This window comes from Musa acuminata, chromosome BXJ1-8, assembly GCF_036884655.1.
Source record: "Musa acuminata AAA Group cultivar baxijiao chromosome BXJ1-8, Cavendish_Baxijiao_AAA, whole genome shotgun sequence".
NCBI classification, from domain to species: domain Eukaryota; kingdom Viridiplantae; phylum Streptophyta; class Magnoliopsida; order Zingiberales; family Musaceae; genus Musa; species Musa acuminata.
Genome location: NC_088334.1, coordinates 33295704 through 33307916, shown reverse-complemented (window position 1 = coordinate 33307916; position 12213 = coordinate 33295704).

Below are 12213 nucleotides of genomic sequence, written 5' to 3'. Positions count from 1 at the left end.
AAATTATGCCAAGGAAATCAGAGTTGCAGAGGTCAACTAGTCGATTGGGCAATAGGCCTCAAGAGATGATGATGCACCGAAGAATCCGATGAGGCATCGATGAACCAATGACATACTAGATAACATTTGATTTAGCTTTGCAATAATTGTCTAGATCGAAGTAGGTTTTAGGCATAATTGGGTTGGAATTGGGCTAACTCAATTATGGGCCAATTGGGCCCAAGTTTGGATTGTGTTGGGCTAAGTGAAAGGCACAAATAGTGACTCAACAGATAGAACCATCAGTGGCATAATCTTCGAGACTGTGTCTAGCGGTGGTACTGCTAGTCTAGATGGTGTACCACCCAGACTCAGTCTTTGAGACTATCAGGTGGTGGTACGGCCCAAACACAGTCTCCCAAGCGATGGTACCGCCTAGTGTTAATGCTACAAGTAGTGGTACCACCCAGCACAAACAGTGGTACCGCCAGTACCCTGAAAATCGAGGATGAGACACTTTTAAGCTCTAAGTTTAAATCCACTTGAGACCTATAAATACCCCTCTTATCCCTGGTTAACGCATACAAGCACAGATTGCTTAAAAGTGAAAAATGTTAGGATCAAGAGTGGCACTAAGAGGGAGGGGGGTTGGTGAATTAGTGCAGCATAAAAATTGATGATTTCAAAAAATAATTGTTTTGATTAAATCCATTTCGAAAAGATATTAAACTTGAAGGTGTTCGTAAAAGTGTAAAGAGAAAGTTAAGAAAGATTGCAGTAATATAAATTATTCAAATAGAAATGCAAACCAGAATTTAGAGTGGTTCGATCGTTGTGACCTACATCCACTTCTGATTCCTCCTCCATCGAGGTTACTGACATCCACTAATGGTCCTCCTTCAATAGGTGAAGACTAACCATCTTTTATAGCTCTTTCTCCTTTTACTGGGTTTAGGAGATGACCCTTTCAAGCCTCACTCCTCTTTTTTTGGATGGTTACAAAGCTAAGAGATGGAGGGGAGGACTCTTCTCACTTTTACAATACTTTAACACCTCAAGAATTTAAGACTATGTTAATACTTTTGTGTCATTTCATGCAGAAAAGGATGGGGCATTTATAGGCCTCAATGGCTTTAGAATTGGAGCCAAAAAGTATCACATCCCTAGATTTCGGAGTACTAACGATACCACCACTATTATTGGATGGTACCACTACCTGACACCTGACACTGGGCAGTACCACCACCCAATCTAGCCGATACGATCACCTGACAGAGCTCAGAGATCGAGCTTTGGCGGTACCACCGTCTGATAGGGGCGGTACCACCGTCTGATAGGGGCGGTACCACCACTGGCAGTATTAACTACCGGTGGTACAACCGCCTAGTCTAGGTAGTACCACCACCTAGAACACTTGGGAGACTGAGTCCCAAGCAGTGCCACTGCCGGCCGTGATTTCAAGTGTTGAATAAGCTATTCAATCTGGCCCAATTCAGCCCTATTAAGGGCCTAATTAGCCCTTAACTAAGTTAACGGGATTATACCCAATCCTAACTCAATTTACGGACTAACTATAATAATTAAGACATTTAACAAAGCATTCTTGTTCCAGTACGTCAATTGTTCTTCCAACGATCTTCCGACGAACTTCCGATGATCTCTCGACAATATTCCGACAGACTCCCGGCAAGCTCCTAAACTTTACGACGATCTTCTTGGTGAGTTTCGACGAGTTTCTTTGGCAAGCTCCTGGACTTCTCGGTTGGTTCCGACAGAACTTCCGATTAACGTCCGGACTTCCGACGAACTCTTGAACTCCCAACGAGATCTCGATCTTGACTCCGGCACAACACCTACTTTACATCTTACTATTATCATAGTTAATCCTGCACACTTTTTCTCAACATATAGATTAGATCAAACAATTTCCAATTGATTTTATCATCAAAATCTGAGATTCAACAATCTCCCCTTTTTTGATGATGACAATCAATTGATAACGGAGTTAACCTTAACTCTCCCTATCTTATGCCAAACTTGAGAAAAGACATTCTTGAATTCAATGCCTTTGAATTCAAGCATCAAACCAATAAGTTAAATTCATTTAAACTTATCAACATGCACATCTTGATTCTTATCATGATTTACCAATCTCAAAATACGATGTCACATATTTATAAAAATAATATCAAGGCTTGACATCCATTTTCAAGTCCAATGATGATAGACAATCATTATTTTCAAATATGATATGAATTTCGAATATGAAATTTAGCAAGATGATAAAGATAGCAATTCATCATTCCATGGCAAGATAGCAAGTTGAGCTCATAATATCTTATCATAATGAAAGACATTTATCAAGTATTCAGGAAACATTTCAAGTATCTACAATGCATATGAAATTTAGCAAGATGATAAAGATAGCAATTCATCATTCCATGGTAAGATAGCAAGTTGAGCTCATGATATCTTATCATAATGAAAGACATTTATCAAGTATTCATGAAACATTTCAAGTATCTACAATGCATATGAAATATATTTTAATTTGTTTCAAGCATTTGCGATGTGTTGCAATGTATTTGATGATTCCAATTATATTTCAAGCATTCACAAAACATACAAGTATTTATGATAAGCATTTACGATAGGATAAATTGTATACATTTACAATGCCAATTTATCATCAATTTACCACATTTTGGTATCATTTCTCCCTCTTTTTCATCAACAAAAAGGAGAACAATTCAACAATGCAAGTGTGGTAAAAATAAGTAAGTTTTACACTAGTTTATCCAATCGATATTGCTTCGTTTCATGGTAACATTCAAAAGTTCTCAACATCAAAAATTATCAACATTAAATAGAGAGATTCCATCAACTTCTCCCCCTTTGTCATCAAAACTTTGCATGAAAAAGGAAAGTAAGGAGAGAATCCATTAAGAACCAAATTTATGAAATGATTTGAATCAAGTCAAAAATAATAAATGAGTTTCATTAAATCATGCTTCAATTTTAACAAAGGAGAAGGGATTCATGAAAAGGATCAAAATATTCATGTGAAATCAAATCCTCATTCTTGCAAGTGATCATCTCATACTAAAAATTCATAAAAAATTCTTCTTTCATGAGAAGAGTAAGGAAGAATTAATGTGAAAGAAGCAGCATATGAACAATAAAAGAAATTTCATGAATAAACCATCATAAATCAAATCTATTTCTCATTAAAAATTCATGAAAACCTTATTTATTAAATAATTTCATGAAAGTTTTAAAGAATAGAGAAAGTTCGAAAAAGATATACATCAAATTCATGCATTCGGGCAAATTAACATTCCTAACTCCCTTATAATAAAATCAAATTGTTCTTTACTTAAAGGTTTTGTAAAGATATCAGCTAATTGATATTTTGTGTCAATAAACTCTAAAGATATATCATGGTTATTAACATAATCTCTTATGAAATGATATCTAATGTCAATATGTTTAGTTTTAGAATGTTGAATAGGATTTTTTGTTAAACATATTACACTCGTGTTATCACATTTTATGGGAATGTTCTTATGATGAATCTTATAATCTTCTAATGTATTTTTCATCCATACAACTTGTGCACAATATGCACTCGCAACTATGTATTCGGCTTCAGTTATAGATAGTGCAACCGAGTTTTGCTACTTGGAAGACCAAGAGATAAGTGCATGACCTAAGAATTGACATGTTCCAGATGTACTTTTTCTATCTAATCTATATCTAGCAAAATCCGCATCAGCATAAGCAATTAGTTTAAAGTTCTCGGATTTTGGATACCATAATATTAAATTAGTGGTTCCTTTAAGATATCTAAGAATTCTTTTAACTGCTTTAGGATGAGATATCTTAGGATTAGATTAAAACCTAGCACAAAGTCCTACACTAAACATGATGTCCGGTCTAGTTGTAGTGAGGTATAGTAAACTACCTATCATACTCCTATAAGCTTTTTGATCAAAGCTTTCTCTACTTTCGTCAATGTCTAACTTAATATATGTACTCATATGAGTGTTAATAGCCTTTGAACTATCCATATTAAACCTTTTTAGCAAGTCTAAAGCATATTTTATTTGACTAAGAAAAATACCATTACTAAGTTGTTTGATTTGTATGCCTAAAAAGAAAGTTAGTTCACCTGTTAAGCTCATTTCAAACTCTTGGCTTATACTCTTGGCAAATGATTCATATAGAGATTCATTTGTTGAACCAAAAATAATATCATCAATGTAAATTTGAACAATAAAAAAATTATTTTTAAAATTTTTAATAAACAATATAGTATCGACCTTGCCTTTAGAAAAAATATTTTGGATAAGAAAGGAACTAAGTCTCTCATACCAAGCCTTGGGGCTTGTTTTAATCCATAGAGAGCTTTAGTCAATTTAAACACATGATTAGGAAGATTATCATTCTCAAATTTGGGAGGTTGTTCAACATAAACTTCTTCGGAAATAAAACCATTAAGAAAAGCACTTTTGACATCCATTTGAAATAACTTAAAATTATTACTACTAGCATAGGCAAAGAGCATCCTTATGGCTTCTAATCGTGCCACAAGAGCGAAGATTTTTTCATAATCGATACATTCTTCTTGGTTGAAACCCTTGGCCACTAATCTAGCTTTATTTCTAACCATAATACCAAATTCATCTTGCTTATTTCTAAAGACCCATTTAGTACCAATAACTAAATGGTCATTTGGCCTAGGAACAAGATTTTACACCTCATTTCTCTTAAATTGGTTCAACTCTTCTTACATTGCGATAACCCATGAATTATCTTTCATGGCCTCGTCAATACATTTAGGTTCAATTTAAGAAAGAAAAGCGATGGCGGCACAAAAATTTTTAAGAGAAGAACGAGTTTGAACCCCTTTTGATGTGTATTCTATGATTAGCTCTTTAGGATGAGCATCTATATACTTCCATTCCTTGGGTAAGAATGTTTCAGAAGAATATGCATCCAAGTTGCTTGTTGGAGGAGAGGGTTCATTTAAATTTAAAGCATCAAAATTAAGATCATCATCAAACTCATTTTTCTTAAGATCGAAAACTTCATTAAATACAACATAAATAGACTCTTCTATAACCAAAGTTCTTTTGTTAAAAATATAAAATACTTTAGAAATAAAATAATAGCCAAGAAAAATTCCTTCATCGGATTTTGCATCAAATTTTCCTAAGGCATCTTTTTTATTTAAGATAAAACATTTACAACCAAAAACTTTAAAATATGAAATGTTAGGTTTTTTGTTATTCCACAATTCAAAAGGAGTTTTGAAAAGTAATGGTCTTACTAGAACCCTATTCATGACATAGCATGCTGTATTAATAGCTTCGGCCCAAAAATATTTGGGTAAGTTATATTTGTTCAATTGTAATTTTGATGATGAAGTCAATTGTAATTTGTTTTATCTAATTTATATATTGAGAAAAGTATACAGGATTAACTATGATAGTAGTATAAAGCAGGTGTTGTGCCGGAGTCAAGATCGAGATCTCATTGGGAGTTCGAGAGTTCAATGGAAGTCCGGACGTTCATCGGAAGTTCTGTTGGAACCAACTGAGAAGTCCAAGAGCTTGCCAAAGAAGCTTGTTGGAACTTGCCAAGAAGATCATTGTAAAGTCTAGGAGCTTACCGGAAGTCTGCCGGAACATTGCTGAAAGTTCGTCGGATGTTCGCCGGAAGTACGCCAAAAGCTCGCCGGAAGAGCAATTGACTCACCGGAATAAGAAGCAATGTAAATTATGTTTTAATTATCGTAGTTAAAGCATAAATTAAGTTATAATTGAGAGATGATCCCATTAACTTAATTAGGGGCCAACTGGGCCCTTAGCAGTGCTGAATTGGATCGAAGTGAGATGCCAATTCAGCCCCTGAAAATATGGCCAACGGTGGCACTGCTTGGAAGGCAGTGCCCCTAGATTTCTGGGCAGTGGTACAACCGACAGTAATGCTACCAGTGGTGGTACTGCCCCTATTCGATGGTGGTACCGCCTAGTGTCAGATCAACGATGGTAGTACCGCTCAGTAACGACGATGGTACCACTAGTACCCCGGATTCTAGGGATGTGACACTTTTTGGTTCCAATTTTGAAGCCACTGGGGTCTATAAAAACTTTACCCTTTTCTGCATGAAAGGGTATGAAAGTATTGGCTTAATCTTAAATTCTTGAGTCATAAAAGTGTTGTAAAAGCCTTGTAACCATCCAAGAAAGAGGAGTGAGAATTGTAAGGGTTGTCTCCTAAACCCAAGAAAATGAGAAAGTGCTATAAAGAGGTGTTCGGTCTTCACCTATTGAAGGAAGGCCTTTAGTGGATGCCGGAGATCTCGTCAAAGGAGGAATCCGAAAGTGGATGCAGGTCACCTTGACCGAACCACTCTAAATTCTGGTTTACTTTTCATTTGTGTAATTTACTTTATTGCAAACCTCCTTAGTCTTCTCTTGCACTTTTACGAAAGCTTTCAAGTTTAACTTCTTTCTGAAACAGATTGAATTAAAACCATTTTTGTCGGAATCGGTTTTAAACGACACGAATAATTTTTTGAAATTGTGAAATTTTTTCACTACACTAATTCACCCCTCCCCCCCCTCTTAGTGCTGCTCTTGATTCTAACAATTGGTATTAGAGCAAGGTTCACTCTCATTTGGTTTTAAACCCAAGAGAGATGGCATTTGTCGGCAACCTAGAGGGTCATTCAATTACATGTCCGCCCATATTCAATGGGACGGATTACACATATTGAAAGACTAGAATGAGGATCTTCCTAATTTCAATGGATTTTGAATTATAGGATATTATAGAAAATGGCTTTCATAAGTCTTCTCTTCCAATAAACAATTGGAATGAGTTGAAGAAGAAGACTTTCACTTTAAATGCAAAGGCTATTAATGCCTTGTTTTATGCATTAGATAAAAACGAGTTTAATCAAGTATCTATTTATGAAATAACTTTTTGATATTTAGCACACACTCGAAGTGACTCATGAATGCATTAGTAGAGTTAAGGAATCAAAAATTAATCTTTTAGTATATTCTTATGAGTTGTTTCGAATGAAACCGAGTGAGACCATTAGAGACATATACACCCGATTTACGGATGTCTCAATGGTCTAAAAGGACTTGGTAAAAGTTTCTCGAATTTTGAACTTGTTAATAAGATTTTAAGATCCCTTCCAAAAAGTTGAATCCTAAAGTAACGGTCATTCAAGAGACTAAAGATCTAAATAATTTTCCTCTTAAAGAACTAATTAGGTCACTAATGACCTATGAAATAACATATGAAGCTCATGAAGAGCTTGAAGACACTCTTCCAAAGAACAGAAAGGATATGATACTGAGAACACAAGAAGATCACTTGAAAGAAAACTCAAGTGATGAGGACTTTGATGATGATGTGGCACTCTTAACAAAGTAGTTCAAAAGATTCATAAAAAAAAAATAAATTTAAAAATGATACTAAAAATAAATTTGAACCTAAGAAAGAACAAGTGATATGTTATGAATGCAAGAAGCCAGGACACTTCAAGAGTGAATGTCCTTAAGCAAAGAGGAGACAACCAAAGAAGAAGGCTCTCAAAGCTACATGGGACGACTCAGGTGCTTCCGAAGAAGAGGTGCCAACCAACACCGAGCAAGTTGCTTACTATGTGCTAATGGCTATTGGAGATGATGTAACAAGTTCATTAGATGTAAATTTAACACAAGTTCATTAGATGTAAATTTAAATTTCGATGAGCTTTCAAGTACTTTTCATGAATTGTTTGATGAATGTAGAATCTTGAGTAAAAAATATAACTCTTTAAAAAAGGAATATGCTTCTCTTATTAGCAATTTTGATAGATTAAAAGTTGAGCACAATGGTTGTCTAGCTTCATGTACGAAATGTGATGAACTAGAATTACTTCAAAAAAGAAACTTGCTACTTAAGAAAACCTTAGAAAAGTTTGAGGTTGGTAGCAAATCCTTGAACATGATCCTTGCCAACAAGGGTCACATTCATAGAAAATCCAACCACCTTTGTTAAAGGCCCTACTTTACATGTTTCACCCCAAAAGAAATGCAATTTTTGCTACAAATTTGGGCATGTAGCTTATCATTGTCTATTTAAGAAATGTAGTCCACACAAACTGATTTGGTAAGACATAAAGTAGGTGTTGTGCCAGAGTCAAGATCGAGATCTCATTGGAAGTTTGAGAGTTCGACGGAAGTCCGGACGTTCGTCGAAAGTTTTACCGGAACCAACCAAGAAGTCCAGGAGCTTGCCAAAGAAGCTTATTGGAACTCACCAAGAAGATCATTATAAAGTCCAGGAGTTTGCCGGGAGTCTGCCGGAACATTACTGAGAGTTCATCGGATGTTCGTCGGAAGCTCGTCGGAAGAGCAATTGATGCACTAGAACAAGAAGCACTATAAATTATGTCTTAATTATTATAGTTAGAGTGTAAATTAAGTTAGGATTGGGAGGTGATCCCACTAACTTAATTAGGGGCCAATTGGGCCCTTAATAGGGCTGAATTAGGCTGAAGTGAGTTGCCAATTCAGCCCCTAAAAACATGGCCGGTGGTGGCACCGCCTAGAAGGCAGTGCCGTTGGATTTCTGGGCGATGGTGCCGCCGGCAGTAATGCTGCCAGCGGTGGTACCACCCTTGTTAGGTAGTGGTACCACCCAGTGTCAGATCAGCGGTGGAAGTGTCATCCAATAACGATGGTGGTACCGCCAGTATCTCGGATTCCGAGGATATGACACTTTTTGGCTCCAATTTTGAAGCCATTGGGGCCTATAAAAACTTTACCCTTTTCTATATAGAAGAGACGAAAGTATTGGCTTAATCTTGAATTCTTGAGTTATAAAAGTATTGTAAAAGTTAGAGTTCTCCTCCTTCATCTCTTAGCCTTGTAACCATTCAAGAAAGAGGAGTGCGACTTGTAAGGGTTGTCTCCTAAACCCGAGAAAAGGAGAAAGTACTGTAAAGAGGTGTTCGGTCTTCACCTATTGAAGGAAGGCCTTTAGTGGATGCCGGTGATCTCGTCGGAGGAGGAATCCGAAAGTGGATGTAGGTCACCTTGACCGAACCACTCTAAATTCTGATTTACTTTTCATTTATGCAATTTACTTTACTACAAACCTTCTTAATCTTCTCTTGCACTTTTACGAAAGCTTTCAAGTTCAACTTCTCTCCGAAATAGATTGAATCAGAACCATTTTCGTCGGAATCAGTTTTAAATGAAATGAACAATTTTCTAAAATCGAAAAGTTTTCCTCTGCACTAATTCACCGACCCCCCCCCCCCCCTTCCCCCTTCTTAGTGCTGCTCTTGATCCTAACACCAAGAAGTATGTCCAAGTATATCTACTATAATCGTCTATAATGACAAAGGCATATTTGCTACCTCCTAGGCTTAATGTATCAATTAGTCCAAATAAATCTATATGGATTAATTGCAATGGTCTAGAGTTGCTTATTTGATTCTTTGGTTTGAAACTATCTTTTATTTATTTTTCTATTTGACATGCATCACACATATTGTCTTTGTTGAACTTAATGTTGGGAAAACCTCTTATAAGTTCTTTAGATGAGATTTGAGATATTAGTTTCATGCTAGCATGACCTAATCTCTTATGCCAAAGCCAAGCATCGTTATTAAAAATCAAAAAACATATTTCATTACAAAGATCATCAATGTCGATAGTGTATACATTATTTTATTTTAGGACAATCATAGATGTCTTCTTTTGTGGTTTTTCAATAATGCAAGCATTGGATTCAAATCTAATGATATATCTTTTATCACATAATTGACTAATACTCAAAAGATTATGCTTTAAGCCATCAATCAACAATACATCTTCAATCAAAAAGTCAGATTTGTTACATATAGTTCCTTTACCAATGATTTTACCCTTATTGTTGTCTCTGAAGATAACATACCCTTCATCTAGGCTAGTGAGCTTAGAGAATTGGGATGGATCTCCGGTCATGTGCCTTGAGCATCCACTATCAATGTACCATCTCTTTCTCCTAGCTTGTGATGGTAAACATTTCTCATCTCCAATAGCCATTAGTGCATAGTGAGAAACTTGCTTGGTGTTGGTTGGTTTTGTTCTTCGAATGCACTTGAATCGTCCCAAGTTGCTTTAAGAGTCTTCTTCTTCTTTGGTTGCCTCTTCTTTGCTTGGGGATATTCATTTTTTAAATGTCCCAGTTTCTTGCATTTGTAGCATATAACTTATTCTTTCTTGGGTTCAAATTTATTTTTAGAGTCTTTTTTAAATTTATTTCTTTTTATGAATTTTTTAAACTTTCTTGTTAAGAGTGTCAAGTCATCATCATAGTCCTCATCACTTGAATTTTCTTTCAAGTGGTCTTCTTGAGTTCTTAGTGTCATATCCTTCCTGTTCTTTAGAAGGTTATTCTCAAGCTCTTCATGAGCATTGTAAGTCATCCCATAGGTCATTAGTGACCCGATAAGTTCTTCGAGAGTAAAGTTGTTTAAATCCTTGGCCTCTTGAATGGCTGTTACTTTAGGGTTCCAACTCTTTGGAAGGGATTTCAAGATTTTATTAACAAGTTCAAAATTAGAAAAACTTTTACTGTGTCCTTTTAGACCATTGATGACATCCGTAAATCGGGTGTACATGTCTCCAATGGTCTCACTCAGTTTTATCCAAAACAACTCATAAGTATGGACTAAAAGATTAATTTTTGACTCCTTTACTCTACTAGTGCCTTCGTGAGTAACTTCGAGTATGTGCCAAATATCAAAAGTCGTTTCACAAATGGACACTCGATTGAACTCGTTTTTATCCAGTGCACAAAATAAGGCATTCATAGCCTTGACATTTAAAGCAAAAGTCTTCTTCTCCAACTCATTCCAATCATTTATTAGAAGAGAATACTTTTGAAACCTATTTTCTACAATGTTCCATAATTCAAAATCCATAGAAATTAGAAAAATCCTCATTCTAGTATTTAGGTATAATCCGTTCCATTGAACATAGGCAGACGTATAATTAAGTGAGCCTCTTGATTATTGGCAAATACCATCTCTCTTGGGATTCAAACCAAATGAGAGTGACCGAACTTTGATACCAATTGTTAGGATCAAGAGCGACACTAAGAGGGGGGATGAATTAGCGCAGCAAAAAAATCGATGATTTTAAAAAATATTTATTTCGATTAAATCCATTTAGGAAAGATATTAAACTTGAAGGTGTTCGTAAGAGTGTAAAAAGAAAGTTAAGGAAGATTGCAGTAATGTAAATTGCTCAAATAGAAATGCAAACCAATATTTAGAGTGGTTTGGTCGTTGTGACCTACATCCACTTCTGATTCCTCCTCCGTCAAGGTCACCGGTATCCACTAATGGTCCTCCTTCAATAGGCAAAGACCAACCATCTTTTATAGCTCTTTCTCCCTTTACCGAGTTAAGGAGATAACCCTTACAAGCCTCACTCCTCTTTATTTGGATGGTTACAAAGCTAAGAGAGAGAGGGGAGGACTCTTCTCACTTTTACAACACTTTAACACCCCAACAATTTAAGATTATGTTAATACTTTTATGCCCTTTCATGCAAAAAGGGGTGAGGTATTTATAGGCCTCAATGGCTTTAGAATTGGAGCCAAAAAATATCACATCCCTGGATTTCGGCGTACTAGCGGGACCACCGCCTAATCTAGGCGATACAACTGCCTGATAGAGCTCGGTCGCGGTACCACCACCTAGTCTGGGTGGTACCATCGCCCAGAACACCTAGGAGACTGGAGTTCCAAGTGGTGCCACCGCTGGCCCTAGCGGTGCCACCATCGACCATGGTTTCAGGTGCTGAATGGGCTATTCAATCCGGCCCAATTCAGCCTTGTTAAGGGCCCAATGGTTCCTAACTAAGTTAGTGGGATTACCTCCTAATCTTAACTCAATTTATAGACCAACTATAATAATTAAGACATTTGACAAAGCATTTGTGTTCCGGTATGTTAATTATTCTTCCAGCGAGCTTCCGACGAACTTCTAACGATCTCTCGACAATATTCCGACGAACTCCCGGAAAGCTCTTGGACTTTACGACAATCTTCTTGGCGAGTTCTGATGAGCTTTTTTGGCAAGCTCCTGGACTTCTCGATTGGTTCCGGCAGAACTTCTGATGAACATTCGAACTTCTGACGAACTCTTGAACTCCCAACGAGATATAGATC